General features: G+C 45.5%; 1 pseudogene; it reads right to left on the bottom strand.

Moving 5' to 3' along the window:
* Positions 1–2,110: 2,110 nt before the first annotated feature.
* On the bottom strand, positions 2,111–4,570 carry LOC136536628 (polyubiquitin-like; annotated as a pseudogene).
* Between the last annotated feature and the right edge of the window lie 15,194 nt (positions 4,571–19,764).

A 19,764-nucleotide genomic window follows, 5' to 3' on the forward strand; every position in this document is an offset into this window, starting at 1 on the left:
GATGTATAGTGATTTGAATTGGACGCGCCTCTAGTCGTATATGTAGCAGTAGGGCCTCGCTGTTAGGGAGGACCGGACGTTGAGTTTGTAGCGTCAGGTCAACATCAGAGAGGGTCTAGAAATCAAAATTCCTGACCGGATGCGTCCGGTGAATGTTGATCGGACGTTGGCCAGCGTCAGGTCACTCCAACAGCCTTTCCTGATAGGCTGACACCACGTAGCCGTTGGCTACTGACCGAACACATCCGGTCACCCCAAAAACTGCTGAGTTGGACAATAACGGTTATGTTTTAAAGTGGGGAGTATATATACTTCTCCTACTCGTCCAACTTAGCTCTCTTGCCTATTTGTTCAACTGAGAAACACCTTTGGAGTGCAAGGGAGAGCAAGAGCCTAGTAGAGTGATTGAGATTTGATAATCCAAAATTAAGGACCTCATTAGTGCATAAGGAGTAGCAAGTGTGCATCCACCTTTCTCATTAGGCTTGTCTTGGTCAAGTGAGAGTTTGTGCTTGTTACTCTTGGTGATCACCACCATCTAGATGGCTCGGTGGTGATTGGAAACTTGGTGATCATCCAGCGGAGCTTGTGGATGACCCAAGTCATGGTGTAAACGGTTGTGGGCGATTCACTACGGCAGAGTGTCTAAGAATCAGCCCATAGAGAGCACTTGATCCTTGCACGGATCAAGGGGGAGCTACACCGTTGCGCGGGTGCTCCAACAAGAACTAGCGGGGAGTGGCGACTCTCTGATACCTCAGAAAAACATCATCGCGTTCCTCTCCTCTTTACTTTGAGGATTTACATTTGAGCAATTCAATTCATGTCTTTACATTCTTAGAATTGTCATGCTAGAGTAGAATTGGAACCTAGGGTGTAAAACTTTTATGTAGTAGAACAATAGAAACACTTCTAGGCAAAGGGGGTGAACTGGGCTAAGTGTAGAGCTTAATTATTGAAAGAAATTTAGAAGTAACCCAATTGACCCCTCTCTTGGGCATCTTGATCCTTTCAATATCTATAGAAACTATCATAGTTCCTGCGTTGTGAGTGCCCTTATGGAATAAAATTAGTTTTATGACGATGAAATTTATCTACATTATTTGCAATACTTTATGTGTCCCTGAATAAATATATTTCTAGCCTAAAAAATTGTCTTCAAACAATTCAATCTGTAGGAGACTAAATAGTTCACCAACCCATTTATTTTTCTTGGAGTCTTACCGCCTTTACTACACCCCTCCCATCTCCCTCTTCACCACCACAACCCCCCCCCCCCCCCCCAATTCCCCAATCCAATGTACTTGGATTGGTGTAGTAAATGTTATAATTAATGTGTAACTAGAATAATCATCGATCAGTGTGCAACTACTCCGGTTAATGAAGGGTAATAGGATCTTTCTCTGTCATACTAATATGTCCTAAACTTGCTAGAAATTTATTTATTTAAGGATAGAAGGAGTATACGAGAGTCTTGAAAACTAGGATATAAAACCTCCATTGATAGTCAAAGCCGAAACTGGCCACAGAACACGAGTGTAGGGATGACCAATCAAGCAAAGAGAGGTTATTGATACGGAGTGTCCCTTGACTCTTTTTACTATAGGCAAAGTAGGAAATGTATATCTAATTAATCACTTTTTGGTACGTGAAATCATGTCAAGATGACTTTCTTTTAGAAATCGGAGGGAGTATGCCTTTTCACCATGTACACAAACACCAACGATTAAGGTAATGAACAATGATTACTTCCACATTCCATTCTTGTTCTTTCGTGTATATTCATGTTTTAACAGAGAGTTGCGGTAGCTCGTGTAACGTGAAGTTTGTTTGTGTGCATATGCACCGGACTAGGACTGTACTTGGTACCTCTCTTTTCTCTTTGTGCGGTGATAAAAAGTAGGGTAATGGTGACCTAGTTGTACAAATCCTGTCTCAATTTGCGCATTTATCAAACTCTAGCTGTGCTTGGCATTATCAAGCGCTCGAGCGAGAGCGCACGGCAACGGCAGAGAGACCATGCTGGGTTTTAGTATCACATGCTACAATTAGAAACGACAGTGAATAGAATTAGAACCATAACAGAATTGTATCTTCTCCACCACACCAGTCATCAGACAACCACCGTTCCTGAGAGGCTACACAAGTACAACACTACAACCACCAGACGGCCAATACATGCTTCAGAGGCTACGCAAGTGTAACCACCAGACAGGCAATATAAGACCTTACCCAGTCAAGAGCCAGAAACATTCACTAACTAACCGCAGTGTATGCAGGACCGCAAAATGGCAAAGTTATAGTTCTCTTTGGGGCTAAGCAACTTTTTAAGTTTTGCCCCTTGGCCTAACACCCAAAAGACCCTAGGGCTTCCTTTTGTTTCACTGCGCTACATATGAATTCCGAAGGCGGACATCGACTGTGGAATTGTTGCCAATCTTGTGCTTCCGAAGAGTATCCCCAAGAGACAGAACACGCCCCCTGTAGTGCAGGTAGTAGACACCTGTGTTGACCTCGAGCTTTTCTTCAATCACCTTCATAACTTCCTCTACCGTGTCACAAGTCCACATTGATATCATTAGTGTCCTCCCTTCATATGTCTTGATGAAGAAGTTGACTTTAAGATATAGAGTGACAATGTCATTGTTCTTCAGCCTGTTCGTTTCGTCGTAAACGATCGTGGATTATTTACTGCTGTCTGGTTTGGTGTGAGAGAAAAATGCTGTTCCAGCTTATAATCCACGATCGTATCCGAGCAACGTTGATTCTGGAGTGTTTCAATGTCTTTGAGTACTGTGTTAGCACCACCAGGTTGAGTGCGCATGAGTATCTGTGTGCTTGCTGGTAAACCCTCCAAGGTGTCGATCATCAACTTGACATCAGCAACAGTATACCAGCTTTTGACATCGAGATTGATAGTTCTTTCACCATCAACATCCACAGAAATACGCAGCTTGTCAGTGGGGCAGACCAAAACATGCAGGGTGTGGCCATTGCTCAAACCACACTGACTCAACAACTTGTTGTCCTCAAGCTTTTGGCATCCATACATCAGGATTTGTTCATCCAGAGGAATTCCCCCCTCCTGTTCGATCACCGCCTTGACATCAGCAACACTCTGGGATTTTTTTCAAATTGAGCTTGATGGTCTTCCCAACAGAGGGGATACTGACAGAGATCTGCATCCCATCAGTTACATAAAGGTCGACACAAGAGTTTGCCATGATATTGTAATCAGCAAGTCCGTTGTCCTTCTCCAACTGATTTCCAGCAAAAAAGAGTGCTTGCTGGCTACTGTCCATCCCCTCTAAAGCACTGATCTGAGACTTGATCTGATCTATGTATCAGTGGACTTCACATCAAGTAGCACTGTTTTCATCATCTTAACATAGATCTGCAAGGAGGACAGTGGAACCACAAGATACAACAACAACAACAACAACATAGCCTTTCAGTCACAAACAAGTTGGGATAGGCTAGAGTTAAACCTACTAAGAGCCCCAAGTCACGGTTCAGGCACTTCAATAGCTTCTTTTCAAGTACTCCTATTTAAATATAGATCTCTAGGTATAATGTGTCAAAGCTTGCAGTAAAAGAACATCAGAGCAAGAATGAAGCCAGTGTATAAAGCATAAGAAAATAATAAAAACAGATACAGTAAGCACTAAACACCACACGTAAACCTCAATCGCTTTTAATCTTATCTAGGAGTACTTTGCTTCACAGCATATAGCAATAGTTAGTACCCAAGCAATTCGTACCTCAATCCCTTTTGATACTATAGCAATTACTGTTAAGAATGCTGATGAAACCTTAGGGCTAAATGACTTCCAAGAACTGGTAACAGTTGATGCTAGTGCACAGGAGCAAGGTGCACACTGTAAAGCACCGACTACAGTTCCAACTTTGATTGAAGGGTGTCCACAGCATAACAAAACAAGCAGTGCGCCAGTTGCAGCGTCAGACAACCTGGTTCAGATGAAGGTAACTAATCACCATTTAACTGTGGTCCAGCACTCCAGCTTATGAGCCCTTCAACTGATGAAGGCTCACATAATCATCAATTTGCTTTCACATAATTCCGACAGTTTTTCTTTTAAAAAATAATATCTAGATACATATCCTATGTTTTTTTATTATATACAAAGCGAAAAGACCTTTGTGTTTAGTCCTGGAGACAAAAAAAAATGTACCAAAACCTGGGAGCCAGATTAAGAGCAAAATCCTCACAAAACAGGGTCAATATGCAAACCACGCCAAGAACATTCACGCACAAAAAACTGCTTATCACGCTGCGACCAAAACCGATACGGCCCTAAATAAAAGGCTCAAATAAACCCAAAACCTTCGTATGGTAGAAGCGATCGATCGGTCATGAGAAACGGGACCCCATGACCACCGCGCACGCGCGCCCCTCGGATCCTCGAGGTGACGACTACCTCCGGCTCCCCCTCCCGGCTGCAACCCGCATTCCAGACTGCCGCGAACAGACGACCTAACTAACGGTACGGTGGGCCGAGAGAGCCCCAAGAGGAAGCGGCGCGAACCTTGTAGTGGGGCGGCTGGCCATGGCGGCCCGCTCCGTCCACCGCCGCCGCAGTCGCCGCGCAAGCTCATGGGCTGGTGGCGTGGTAGCAGGGTAGTGGCCGCAGAAGGGGCGGAGGCGGAAGGACCGATTTTTTTTATTTTTAGCCCTTTTTTTGAAAATTTTTCACAAATATGCTCCTAGAGGTAAGATTTCAAAATCTGGACCCTTAGCTCGGCGCCAACGTTGATGGCAGCGAGCTTACACGTCTCGGTGCCATCATTGATGGCGCCGAGCTCTTGGGCTCGACGCAGACGTGGCGGTGACATGGCAGGCAGCTCGGCATCGTAGATCTTGACGCCGAGCTTGGCGCCGTTCTTACTGGCGCCGAGCTTGGCGCCGTTCTTACTGGTGCCAAGCCTGTCTTACATATGGGCCCTCCTTTCCTTTCTCTCTTGCTCTCCCTCTCTCTCTCGCACCGCCAGCGCCCGCCCGAACCAGCGCACCGCCGCCGTTGCCGCTCGCGCCCGCGCGCCCTCGCCCTCTCTCGCGCCCGGCCGCCCGCGCCCGGACGCCCGTGCCCGCGTCCGGACGCCCACACCCACGCCCTCGCTCACGCCGGACCCCGTGCCCGCGCCATGCCCTCGTCGTGCCCATGCCGCCTGCGCCCGCCCGAACCAGCGCACCGCCGCCGTCGCCGCTCGCGCCCGCGCGCCCTCGCCCTCTCTCGCGCCCGGACGCCCGTGCCCGTGTCCGGACGCCCACACCCACGCCCTCGCTCACGTCGGACCCCGTGCCCGCGCCATGCCCTCGTCGTGCCCATGCCGCCTGCGCCCGCCTTCTCCGCACTGGCGTCGTGCCCACCGTGCCTTGACCATGCCGTGGCCACGCCGCGCCCGCGCCGTGCCGCCCGCACCCATCGTGCCGGCCTGCCGCACGGAGCACCAGCCATCCCGCGCCCGCCGCGTGCCACCGCCGGCCTCGGCCCCTACAGCTCCTGACCGTGCCACCGCCGGCCCGGCTCGTCGGCCTCACCCACGCCCGACGTCCGCTGCGACTCCGTCGACGTCCGCGACTCCCTCGCTGGACAGGTAAAAATTATGAATATGCAATGTAGGTACTTAGTTAGCTTTGATTGTAGTGTAGTAGTTTTGGCATTTATATTTACTAGTTAATGTGATGACTCAGGTAGTTAATTTAGTTAGTTAACTAGTGAGATAGATATGTAGATAGATAGAAACATAGATACATAGGTACATACATATAGTTAGATAGCTACTTAGATAGGTAGTTATCTATTTAGTTAACTAAATAGGATTTAGCTATTTAGTGAGTACACTGTATATATATACGTAGTTATTATCTTATTTACTTAGTTTGTAGTTAGAAAGTACTTGTTAGGTACTATCTATCGTCTAATTTGGACTAAAGGACATGTGTTTCGTTATGTGTTTGAACTAGATAGACAACCTAGTGACCATATATCATGGAGGCACCGTTGAATACGATCGCTATGGATATATTGAGTTTGTTGATATGCAAAGTATGCCTATGCTATTCATTTAGTGAGATGGTTGCAAGGGCTCGGGAGGAGCTGCATTGCCTTGGAGATGATGATGATGGCATTACAGTTGAGGGTGTAATGCACCTAGGTTCTCCTCCCAACATCCTCAGGCGAATGATCCCAATTGGGTGTGTGGATCAGTGGGAGAACTATGTGAGATCGGCTATGAAGAGCCAGCTGTAATGTTTGGACGTGGTTGTGCATCGGGTGTTAGTTGATCCCATCCCTCATGGGTTTTTTCCACCAATGGATCAGCAGGCACACATCGACCCTCCCATCTCAGAACCTGATATGGATGTGGAGGTTGCACCAATGGTTCCCGATGCTCAATCTGCCCCCAATGAGGTAGTTGGAGATGCTTGTCAGACTCATGTTGTTGTGGCAGATCCTCCTCATGAGATCCCTTTGACACAGAATCATCCGAGTAAGTGTCTTAACCACATGGTTATTGGGAGCTTGTCCCCTTCCTTACATCCATTTCTTTCATTCTTTCCTTATTTCTCTACTTATGTTGCAGGAGACATTCCTGAGAATGTGGATGTGCCCCCTGTTGCTACGCAAGTGCACTGTGGAGATAGATTCTGTGGCTCCAATAGTGTAGAAATTATGAATGATTTAGAGCCATATGAGATGGCAAGGGCTCTTGATTCTAATGATGATCGCCCTGTTGGAGAGCTGACAAAGAGTGATGTTGAGATGCTGAGGCGTATCTTTTCCGGCCGCCGTGATCCAAGAGTTCACGAGTTCAGCGATCTTGCTCATTCTGATCAGGTGTGTGTAGAAGGACATGATGATGAGCTCCTAGAAGCTCCTGAGGCCGGCCCTAACATGGTAATTAAGAATGGGAGGGTATTCAAGGACCTCCCTGCATTGAAGAGGTGGTTGTAGGCGTTTGCAGTGATACAAAAGAGACCTTACAAGGTCTTGCATTCATATGTAGAGCGCCGTTACACAGTTATGTGTGACAAGGAACGCTGCCCATGGAGGGTTTGTGCAAGGAAGCACAAGGTCACCAGAAAGTGGGAGATCACAAAAGTTGTTGGGCCACACAATTGTGTAGATCATGAGCTGACATTAAAGCATCGATAGTTGACATCTATCCTCATTGCTAAGCGGTTGATGGGAATATTGCAAGGAGAACCCAACATGAAGGTTAGGACAATTATCAAGACCGTTGAGCCATTGTATAGAGGTTATGTGATAACTTATGATAAAGCTTGGAGGGCTAAGCAGCGAGCGTGGAAGATGATATATGGGGACTAGGAGGATGGGTACGAGCAGCTGCCAGTACTTTTCAATGCAATCAAAGCGGTGAATCTAGGCATCTTGCTGAGAATCTACTCCAGAAGGATGGTGTGAAGGATAACTTTGATCCGTTCCAAGAGGTTGCTTGATAACTTGAGGACAAGTACTTTCAAAAAAAGTTGGAGCAGGTCAGAACCGCATCAAATGCAGAAGGTAGATAATGGCTCACAAGTTTGATGAGGGATTTGGAGAAATGGACAAGAGTTCATGACACCGGTGGATGGAGGTATGAGTTTCAGTGTAGCAACATGGCAGAGTCATTCAATAAGTTGATATTTGGGATACGTGGTATGCCCATGAATGCAAGCGTTCAATTCACCTTCTACAAGATTGTTGCCTGGTTCAACGATAGACACGCCCATGCATTGAAGTTGTGGAGTGATGGAGAGTAATGGGCTCCGAAACCAAAGGCACACCTAGAGAAGGCAAATGAAAGGGCTAGCACACATGAGGTTACATGCTTTGACCACGCCATAAGGACTTATCAGGTCAAGCATAGGGGCGGTACAACATTCGACGGCGAGGTTCGAGAGTCGAGGATGCATGTGGTTATCCTCCAAGATTTCAAATACACTTGTGGTAAACCAAGGCAGTACCACTTTCTATGTTCCCATTTGGTGGTGGCAGCTAGACATTGCAACTATAATATCGAGAGCAGGATACCTCATGAGTTCAGTATTGACACGCGTGTGCACACATGGAGCCCCCGCTTCGTGCCTTTCTAGGACCATAGAGAGTGGCCTCCATATGATGGTCCAAAGTACATTGTGGATCCAGCTTACCATTGGAATAAGCGTGGATCAAGGAAGAGGAGGAGGTACAGGATGGTTATGGATCAGATACCCAGAAGAACGAGGCATGGGAGAGGAACCCCATTTCTAACTGACCCCTAGCAGTATGAGTGCGGCAAGTGTGGTAGACTTGGCCACAATTCACGCAGTTGCCATTAGCAGATTAGTGAGGTGCGACTATTGGTTATTTTCATTATTTCATATTTGTCGTATTCATTTAATTAATTATGCATGTCTCAATTTATGCATGTAATTGTGTCAATTACTTGTACATTTCTAAGTTCATGTTTTATTGTATATTGAATTTCTAATTCATTAACTTTTTTTGTAGGGTGGCGCAATTCCACCTGCTTGACCCGACGTACGAGGTGACCCATCGAGGACGTCTCATAGCGTAGGGGCAGGTAATAATCTATATGTTTTGTTCAAATTTTTTTGAGCGTGCATGTGTTTGTGAAGTAACAGGAGACTATGTTTTATTCCATGCAGGATGTTCTGCTCCTTCATCCTAGAACCTACAATTGGTTCTTGGACATGCAGTACGATGACAGGTACACACCTTTCCTGCAAAGAGCTAGCCTGGATGTCATCTCTTTTCAGGTTCATCGTGGGTTGCCCAAGTTCAACTCAGTGATCATAACTGCGTTGGTTGACAGGTATTATCTTCAATCATTGCCTCCATTCATGGCCATTTGTTCATGCTCTTACCTTTTTTATATGTAATCTTACTTTGTCTAAAATGTAGGTGGTGGCCGAAGACTCACAGCTTCCACCTACCTTTCAGGGAGATGATAGTCACGCTCTAGGACTATCAGAAGATGCTAGGCCTAAGAATTCACGGCAATGCAACCACCGGGCAGTGTAGGTTAGAAGGCTGGAGAGCACGAGTAGAGGCCTTCCTTGGGCGTGAGGTTGGCGAGCAAGGGGCTCGCACTTCTAGAGTTCTCCTGGCTCTGGCAAGAGTTTCGCACAGTGCACTCGAGGAGGCAGATGAGGAGACAGTTGGGTACTATTGCAAGGCGTGGATCCTACACCTATTTGCCTATGTTCTCTCCCCCGATGCCATGAGTGACACTACATCATGGATGTGGATCCACTGCCTCAGTGACTAGGACTAGGTGGGTCAGTATAGCTAGGGCTCTGCAGTCTTAGGTTTTCTTTACCGGCAGCTGTATGAGGGGTGTCGTCGAACTTCGTCCACAGCATCACTTGGTGGATGCATGTACCTGCTTCAATTGTGGATGTGGGCTCATCTACTAGTTGGTTGTCCCGAAGTTCTAGTTCATCATGAGTGGTTCCTAGGTCAGCCTCCATGTCGGCAGCCGATGTGGGTGTACCTTTAGGACTAGGTTATGGTTCCGCACGTGAGGTTATAGTGGGCATACATTGAGTTCACGAACGAGCTAGACACGCTCATGGCGTCTAGTGTAAGTAAAATTTATTTCCCATGCTGGTTTGAAATGGTTTAGTATACCATCTAATATCTTATTTGGACATGTTGCAGGTGTCGTGGGAGTCATACGATGGAGAGGGGGCACTTCCTTTTCATTTGAACAATATGTGTGGGTTCGACGACGACTTCTATAGGATGAGGTGCCCTCTAATCTGTTTCTATGCTATCGAGTTCCACCTGCCAGATAGAGTTGCATGCCAATTTAGAGTAAGATAGCTTTGGCCAATAGCTTCGTTCTCCACTGGTGTTGACTTACACAAGTAAGTGTTTTGCTATTTCAAATGTCTCGTGATGGTCCATTTCCATTAATATGGTGACATGTACATAGATTCAAGTAATGCTGAGATACATGCAGGTTGGATCGTCAGAAGAATAGAAAGATTTTTGACTGGGAGAAGCATCACTAGTACTACATTGAGCAATGGGAGAAGATGCATGACAACGTAGATGAGAACAATGAGTCGCACACAAACCATGAGTTTAGGTGGTACCAAGCTTGGTACCAACGTGTGACACGTTGTAGGCTGAGGCTACAATGGACAGAAGATGACTACACCAACATCAAGTCCTCCGACGATGAAGACACGACGTACGACCAATCTACTTGTGCAGGAAGGCAGGTGGAGGCAGGACCAATCTTGGACAGAATGGTAAGTCAATTGCCTTATTTTTCAATGTTAAGTTGCATACCAATACATTATGCATTAGAGGTATCTATTTTAGTTAGTGCTACCTTTGAGCCGTAGCATCCTTATAATATGTTAGATTCTTGTACAAAAGAAAACAAAACTTGTTGCTATCTAATTAGAAGTATTATTACTGAGAACTTTGTTGCAAGGCAATACCCTCAAATGCTCTGTTGAAGACATTGAGCGCTTTCGTTCGAAAGTCAGGGACGACGACACGCGTAGCTTCCTAGACGTAAGATTCAAAATATTCTTTCAAACATATTATTAATATGTTAGATTCTTTCAGTTAACATAATTTTTGTACAATAGAGGTTGTGGCTGCTCGTTGTGGTTGCAGGACAGACACTGATGCAAGGACGTGTACGTTCCTTCCATAGGCAGAGGAGGCTTAGGTTCCTCTAGCCAAGCAGCTATAGGGGACGAGGACTGACGATGACGTGGACCAGAGGCACGAGGAGCTTGGCCCCTCTCAGCTCCAGGACACTCCCTCGACTTAGCCTACATAGCTTCTAGGCACTAGGCGACGCCATCCACCTAACTCTTACACTCCAGGTACCAGCGCTCTTGGTCACAAGGGTAAGGGTAAGACTAGAAGGTAGTGAGGGTTTGTGGTAGATGTTAGTATGTACTATTATGGATTTTATAGTTACTTTCCTATAACTATTTGGGATTGTATGGACATTGTGGACTATTTGGACTATGTAGGACATGTTATGTTGATTGTGATGTTCGTTGTGGTTGCATTGTGCTCTTTGGATGATTAAATGTTTGGATTATATAATGATGTCTCTGTTTGTAACTATGGATGCTCCTGAAACAAAGGAAACTCTTGCGAATGTTTTTTGTGAATCATTAATTATACTACACTGCTAAAAAGGCACAAATATAGTACACAGATTAAATATAAATTTATTAGAATGTGTATAGTCCAATCAGTATCGTACAGACGCTTTGTAGATGAATATAGGCTTTTCAGTAACAGTGAACGAATCTAGGCTTTTCAGACAATGAAAATAGACTTTTCAGTTCCAAGGACGAGGAGTATGATGACATCAGCGATTTATCACTTCACATACATAGTACACCTATAGCATCTAGGCTTTTCAGTAACAACGAACGAATCTAAGCTTTTTAGACAATGAAAATAGACTTTTTAGTTACAAGGACGAGGAGTACGATGGCATCAACGATATATCACTTCACTTATATAGTACACCTATAGGATGGTGTCACCAGGGGTCGATCGACCCCTGGGGTCGCTCGCCGCCCTACAGGCTCGCCTTGGGCCCAACCTTGACCAGGTGCTTCTTACCGCCTCTCCAACCTCCATGGCAAGTGTATTCCGGAAGAATTGTACAGAGGAATGGTGGTTTGCTCAAGATAGGAAGGCATGCAAGGAAGCACAACTCAACTCCATCTTCACCATCCATCTTATGATAGTTTGATACAAGGGCTGAGGTGAAGAGGCACACATATCGCTGACATGGCACATTGAGAGGCCTTCATTCCTACTCTCAACCTATAAATAACCCCTCACTCCCTCTCATTCACACACACAACAAGGAAGAAGAGCACTCCTCAGTATTTCCTTTTGTTTAGTACCAATGTCTAGAAGGGTCATCCAAAGGGAGAGGAAGGGGAAGGGAACTACCATTATATGGGAGGGTTCTCTTGGTCCTGATTTCTTTGAAGAAGCTCTTTATGAGAGGTTCCTAGTTGAGAGCAAAAGTGATTTTACCAAAGAGGCACCACTAAGAGGATACGATGAACGGAAAGAAGAGTGGCCAAAATGCGTGCATGGTGAGGACTGCCTAGTGCAGATGTTCACCAAGGGAATAGATGAAGGTCGTTGTTTCTTTAAATGCCCGCGAGCATGGGTAATTGCTATTACTATTTGTTTCTTCAATATGTTCCAGTGCTATACAACTTACATGACATACTTATTACAGTCTTCCTCGGCCAAAGAAAACTGTGGGTTCACTAGGTGGCTCGATCCTTGACCTATTTATCTGCATGCAGAGTACATCTACTATCTGCAGGACCATATCTTCGATCTATAAAGAAAAGTTAGCAGCAGTTACAAGGACGACAACAACAATGGTGTCGATTCACAGGAGGCACTCTGCAATGATCCATATTACGCATGCCCTAACCACAAGAACAAAGGTCCTCCGCCATCACCCCTCGCCACCACCACCACCAATAATGGGAGGCTACTGTGGAGAAGGTGCAACACAATTTGCTATGTGACCACACTACTAGGACTGACCCTATCTTATTCACTATGGTACATCTATGTGTTTGTTATTTGGTTTAATTACCTAAGGCATGTTAGGTTTAGTCGAAGGAACTCTGTATCCCTAGTTTAGTACATATTCTCACATGCCATTTCATGTGTTTTGTGTGTTGCATTATATAATACCCTACTTCGTTAGGTTGTGTTTGCAGCACAGTGATCACATTTCACTACGTCCGCAACATTATACTGAATATTATGACCACAAATAATAAAAACAACTACTATAATGAAAAGTCCAATACTATGCCACATTAAACAACACAATAATAATAGAAGTACGATGTCAACAGTAGACAATATTGTTCATGAATAAACTATAAAACTAGCAAGTCATAGAGACTACTGAGTGCAATGAGGCTACTTTTCCTTCCTTAGGGCATTGGGATTCTCCTCCATCGCTTCTTTCGCTCGGCGTGCACTGCTCAAGCTTCTTCTCTCTCTCTCCTCCCTGTACGCAGCAACACGCCTCCTTTCCTCCTCTTCCTTGTGCTCCTTTTTTTGCAGCCTCCTCTCCGCGTCTCTTCTCCATCATCTTCTTGTCCTCTGCCTCCCACCACAACAGTTTCTACATCTATTCCTTGTCTTCAGGCTCGATCTCAGTGTCGATCCACTGTTCAAAATCACTAGAGCGGTGGAGGGCTCTACAAAAAATGCAATTGTTACAAAACAAAAAAATCATGCAAGATGTCATATGACACAAACATCAATTCCTCACCGTCTTGTTAATGCGGTGCTGATGAAGTGTAGGCTCAAACGCAAAATTGGAACACATCCAATACCTCTGCCTATATGTGTCCTCTTCATCGGACTTGGCTTACCTTGCAAGGATCGCCGTAAAAGCACATGGGCACTGGAACACCACTAGGCAGAGGCAATGGGTCGAAGGACATTTTCGGTCATCCGGCCATAACTACAATTCAACCAATATCGTTCTAAGAACCAAAAGCAATTAATATTAAACCCTAAACATAGGGTTTCTCATTTGATGCACAACAATGACCCATAACTTAACAACATGCGCTGAGGTTACCTTGGTTTGCTAGCTTTTCCACGCCTTTGCATCCTACTGGTTGTATAATACAAATATTAAAAATTGCATGAAACCCTAAGTAATGACGATTCTTAGGTTGAAAAATCCGACTAATATATACAGAATCGATGCGAAAAAAACTAGGAGGGAGAGCGAGGATATCTTGCTGTCGAAGATCTACGGATCAAATCAAAGTTTCCTAATGTCCAATATGTCGATTCGTGAGGTAGGACTGAAGTGGGGAGAGAAAAAACCCGAGAGGGAGGAGAAAGAAGAGGAAGAAGGCTCGGGCAGGAAGGTTGGGGGCGGGGTTAAAACACCACCTCGACGTCAAGCTCGACGCCAGGATCTACTGGCGACGAGTTGTCTGCCATGTCACTGTCATGTCTGCGTCGAGCCCGCTGACATCGAGCTAAGGGTCTAAATTTTAAAATCTTACCTCAAGAACATATTTACGAAAATAATTAAAAAAAAGACTAAAAAATAAAAAATTCAGGACGAAGAGAAGGCTTTTCTCGTTCTTGCTTCTCCCTTGCCTTTTACCCTTTTCAGTCATTTAATTCAATCGCCTTTTCAGTTCCTCTCTGACAGTCCCAATTTTATTTTTTAATTATTTTTTTATTTTTTGAGCAGATTTTTTATGAGAAACGCTCTCACAGTGCCGTAGCGCCCGCTGCTCCCACGGATGGGCCGTTCTCATTTCACGTATCGGGACCTCCTGCCTGGGCGCCTGGCGCGAGAGTGACGCTTGGCAGGCCGAGCACTGGAATGGGCCAAGATGGGCGGAACTTGCATTCCTGATCCTCTCTAATTAATCTCTCTATACGGGTCGAGTAACAATAACAACAGACTGATACTGTACACAAGATGGCGCGAGAGCATCTCAGAGAGATGCAAATGCAATGCAACAGCCAGAAGGAAACATTTCTTCTTGTTTGGGTTCGCGACATGGTTGGTAGCCAATCACCTTCGTCTCCTCCAAAGGCCAACGCCATGGATGGATCCTTCCTCCCATGGCAGTACAGTACCGGAGTCGGTTGGCACATCAAATGGCTGGCGTGGCGCGGACGCCGTGGTCCCAGCGTCGCATGCATGCATCCGGAATGGCGATCCAGTACCGAAGCGATGACCCACGGTTTTCGTTCCTAGCCGGCTAGCCCCACGAGCAACGCACACGGACACAGTTCCTGCTCCGGACCGGTCTCGCAATTGTATCGTAGGCCCGTCCTTCCTCTGTAGCTGCAAGTAGTAGCCTGTACCCATGGACCAGGCGACCATGCATGCATGTGCCACATTGTTTTCTTCCTCTCTGACTCTGAGCTTGCTTGCTCGCTCTCATCGCCGATCTGGGCGCTGCAGACATGCAGAGGCGGATAGTGCGACTGTGCGAGCCGAGCTACTAGAGGAGTAGCTCTCTGAACAGAACAGGTCTGCGCCGGGCCTTCAATTCGCTTGAAAGTTGAAACCACGGGCGGTTCCAATTCGCTTGAAACAATTCACCTACCAGGGTACCCCTAGTATTCTTCAACGCGGTCGATCGGAGCGGTGCTCGCATCGGCAAAAACCATGGGCAGCGCTACGCTAGGTATACTGAAACCATGGGTCGTTCGTACCGTCAGTCTGTCAGTCACTCAGCCCGCCCGGTGGTCAGCAGGCGGGCTTGATGTTTCATGCATGTGTCCGGCGGGGGAAAATCAATGTAAGCGCCTGCCACGATCCGTCCCCTGACGTTAGCATTAGCAATAGCAACAGCAAGCATTGCAGCATCGACGTCGCTGGATGGATTCAACGATCAGCGCCGTTGTCGATCGTTTTCTTTTTCCTCCCGGCTGTTGCAACGACCAGCGTTGCGTTGCGTTACGGCCGCGTTGCTGCTAGCGCAGTAGCAGTCACTCTGAAAAGAGTTGCATGCGCCTGTCGGAGTTGAGGAACGACGCTCTCGCCGGTCGCCAGTCGCCAGTCGCCAGTCGCCACCTGACCTGACGGCCCCCATCGACCCATCCCCTTTCAGACTTTCAGTGGCGGAGCAGGGAAACGCACGCATCAGAGAGCCTATTCGCGGGCCGATGAGATTTGTCTGCTTTTCGGCCAAGCAAAGTGGCCACTCGCTCCATCTATCCAGAAGACTATGGGGTGTGTTTAGTTACTCCTAAATTTCCAACTTTGACACTATACAAAAAGAAGATTTCTCGTCACATTAAACTTGTGGTACATACATGAAGTACTAAATATTGATGAAATCAAAAACTAAATGCACAGTTTGGTTGTACTTTGCGAGACGAACGTTTTGAGCCTAATTAGTCAACGATTGGACAACTATTACCGAATAAAAACAAAATGCTACAGTATTCTCGACGCCAATTTGGCCGAACTAAACCAGGGCTAGAAGCCAAAAGTTGGGCATGCAATTCCCCGAACGAAACGGATGCGGATTCATCACTTTCTCACTGCGGGCTTCCTGCTACAGCAGCTGCCGGATTAAACGCAGCAGCAGGTCCGAATTTTTTTATTTTTAGCATTTTTAAAAAAAAATCACAAATATACCCTTAAAGGTAAGATTTCAAAATCTAAACCCTTAGCTCGGCGTCATCATTCCCTTAGCTCGGAGCCATCGTTGCTGGCACTGAGCTTACACTGCTCGGCGCCATTGTTGTTGATCTCGAGGTTTTAGACTCGACGCAGACGTGATGATGACTTAACAGACAGCTCGACGCCATAAATCATAACGTCAAGGTTGACGTCGTAGACCCTAACGCCAAGCTCGGAGCAGACATGCATTCACTGATGCCGTGCATTCACTGAGCAGGCAAGGCCTTGTTTAGTTGGCGAAATTTTTTAAGAAATGGTACTGTAGCACTTTTGTTGTTATTTGATAATTAGTGTCCAATCATAGTCTAATTAGGCTTAAAAGATTCGTCTCGTGAATTTCGTCTAAACTGTGTAATTAATTTTATTTTTTATTTATATTTAATGCTTCATGCATGCATCCAAAAATTCGATGTAACGAAAAATCTTGAAAATTTTTGCAAAAATGAAGTGCAACTAAACAGGCACCAAGGATCCACAGCAGCAGCAAGTACGACTGTACCGTATGAGTTCTCGCATCTCGCGACGACGGAGCTTTGAAATCCATGCGGATGCACTAAAGGCAGGCGACGGCACGCGGCGCCGGTGTCAGCCCTCAGCCAGCCGGGACAATTAGAGCCTGTTTGGCCGGGCTTCGAGCGGCTTCGGCTTCTCTGACTCCTCCCTTATTTATCTTCTGTAGCGATACTATTCATCGGAGCCGTTTTTCTCTCTCTTCCTTTCCTCTCTCACTGATAGCGCCGGAGCCGGAGAAGCTCGTTTTTTTTTCTCCTCCAGTTCTAACTCCTACACGCTACAGTTACGCTATAGTATCGGAGCCTGAGTCGGCAGGAGCGCAGCCAAACGCGCTCTTAATCCGCAGCAGCCACAGGACCGGCGGGGGTGAAATGACCCTGTTTCTGTCTGGCACTTGGCAGTCCGTGCAATTGTATTGTGCATGCCTGCGACAGCGAGAGAGCCGCACAGTGGCAACGGCAAGTTCGGCTGATTGATTGATAAGAGTAGGTGTAAATTCGCGGTCACTCAATCGTGTGTTTTTTTCGCAACAAATTCGTATCAGTTCAGAAGTCAACTAACTAACAGGTTAATATTTTTCATTTTAAAAGTGCTGTCTTGTGCCTGCATGCATTGCACTGATTAGTGGAGACCCAGATTGTTCACTGTTTTCTCGATGCTCCCTGCGTGCTTGCCGTTGCCACTGTGAGGCTCTCTCGCTCTCGCAGGCATGCACACAATACAGGTCTGGTTTAATTCCAAAAACTTTTTTTCAAAAAGTGCTATAGTAACTATAACATCGAATCTTGCGATACGTGTATGAAGCATTAAATATAGACGAAAAATAATTAATTGCATAGTTTAGTTGGAAATCACGAGACGAACGTTTTGAGCCTAATTAGTCTATGATTAAATACTAATTATCAAATAAAAATAAAAATACTACAATAATTAAAATCCCAAACTTCACTCAACTAGACGAGACCACAATTACACGGCCTGCCGAGTGCCAAACAGAAACAGGGTCATTTCACCCCGCCAGTGCTTGTCGCTGCCGCGGATTAATTGTCCCGGCTGGCTGAGGGCTGACACCGGCGCCACGTGCCGCCGCCTGCCTTTAGCGCATCCGCATGGATTTCAAAGCTCCGTCCTCGCGAGACGCGAGAACTCAGCGCTCGTTTAGTTCCGCCGAATTGGCGCCGGCAGGAACACTGTAGCGGCACTGTATGTCCAAACGTTGACTAATTAGGCTCAAAATGTTCGTCTCGTAAAGTACAACCAAACTGTGCAATTAGTTTTTGATTTCGTCAACATTTAGTACTCCATGCATGTACCGCAAGTTTGATGTGATGGGGAATCTTTTTTTTTTGCATAGTGTAAAATTTGGGACCCTCATTCGGTACAGTCGTACCTGTTGCCGCTGCGGACGCTTGCCTGCTCAGTGAATGCGCGGCATCAGTGGCCCCGTTCGGCTCGGTAATGCTTGAAAAATATTATTCCGTCTGAACTATCGTAAGAGTAAAATACTATTCTACCTAAAAAAATAAACTGAATAAGTTGAATATGGGGTAAATCGACGGGGCCTGTGAATGCATGCTTGCTTCAAGCTTGGCGTCAAATTTGGCGTCAGGATCTATGGCGTCGAGCTGCCTCTCGAGTCACCGTCCATCTGCGTCGAGCCTAAGGCCTCGGCGTCAGCAACGATGATAAGCTCGACGTCAGCAACGATGGCACCGAACTAAGGGTTCAGATTTTAAAATCCTAGGTCCGAAGACATATTTGTGATTTTTTTAAAAAAAAGACTAAAAAATAAAAAATTTCGGGCAGCAGGTTCACATGCCTCGGCACAGTGACCGCGAACCAGATCGACGCTTGTACGTACGGGATTAACTCCAAACGAAGCTTTTACTTACTCCCTTCATTTCAAATAGTGTTTTAAAAAATGTCTTTCTTCTATGATCCGTCTGCAACGCAGCTATGATCCGTGCCCCAAACATAATGTGAAAAAACAAAAACGGATGAATGTCTTTCTTCTAATTTCTATAGACAGATAATATAATTGCTTACTCCCTTCATTTCAAATAGTGTTTTAAACAGATGGATGCCTTTCTTGATCCAAACCCTAAACCCACTTATAACTCTTAGGGCACCTGCAATGCAATGGTACAAGAAGTCACGTAAGAGAGAAAGCAAGAGAGAGAAAAAAGTGTCGTTGTAGCTTGCGAGAGTCACTACACACTCTTCCACATGCAAGCAAAAAATTTATGTGGCAGTGAATTTGTATTCCTATCGTCTTGATGTGATTCTTATTTTTATTATTTGAGATGTAAAAAATTGTTTTTTTCCAACAATCAAACAATTTTTTTATAAAATTATTTCTTAGTTATGTGAAAACATATTTGTACATTTCATATAAAAAAATAAGCAATACAAATTCTGTAAAGTTAGAGGAACAAATATTTTAGTAATCCTGGCATCGAATTGGCAAAAATAGCACGAATCAAATAGTGAGAGTATAAATTTCATCGATCAAATGGTGAAATATTTTTCACTTCCTCATTTGTTATTTTTTCTTTTCTAAATAGTGAATATAGATTTTCGACGGTTTAAAAGGCGATACTGCTATGTTTTGGATTTTAATCACGTGGGGAAAAAAAAGTTGAAGTGTCCTGAGGTTTCCATCACTCGAGTTACTTGAATGGATGCGTTGAAGCAGAAGGCGGATAGTTTGTCTTTACCGGTGGAGAAAGTAAGAAGGTCTTTGTTTCACTGAAATTTGACTTACGCTCGATGCTCATGCTGAAATTCTAGTGAGAGGAAAAATATTATTCCGTTTGCTGAAAAGTACTACTGAAGTAGTACAGCATGACATGTAGAATGTAAGGTCCCGTTCAGAAGTTAAGCGAGTCATGTTTCTACAAAACAGCTACCAGTGGCTACGTTTCTATCTGCTGACATCCAAGTGACGTTGATCGGATCAGTACTGTACCTGTATTTTTCACGAGAACGATGCAGGACTGGTGTGGC

Source organism: Miscanthus floridulus, chromosome 2 (assembly GCF_019320115.1).
Source record: "Miscanthus floridulus cultivar M001 chromosome 2, ASM1932011v1, whole genome shotgun sequence".
NCBI lineage: Eukaryota > Viridiplantae > Streptophyta > Magnoliopsida > Poales > Poaceae > Miscanthus > Miscanthus floridulus.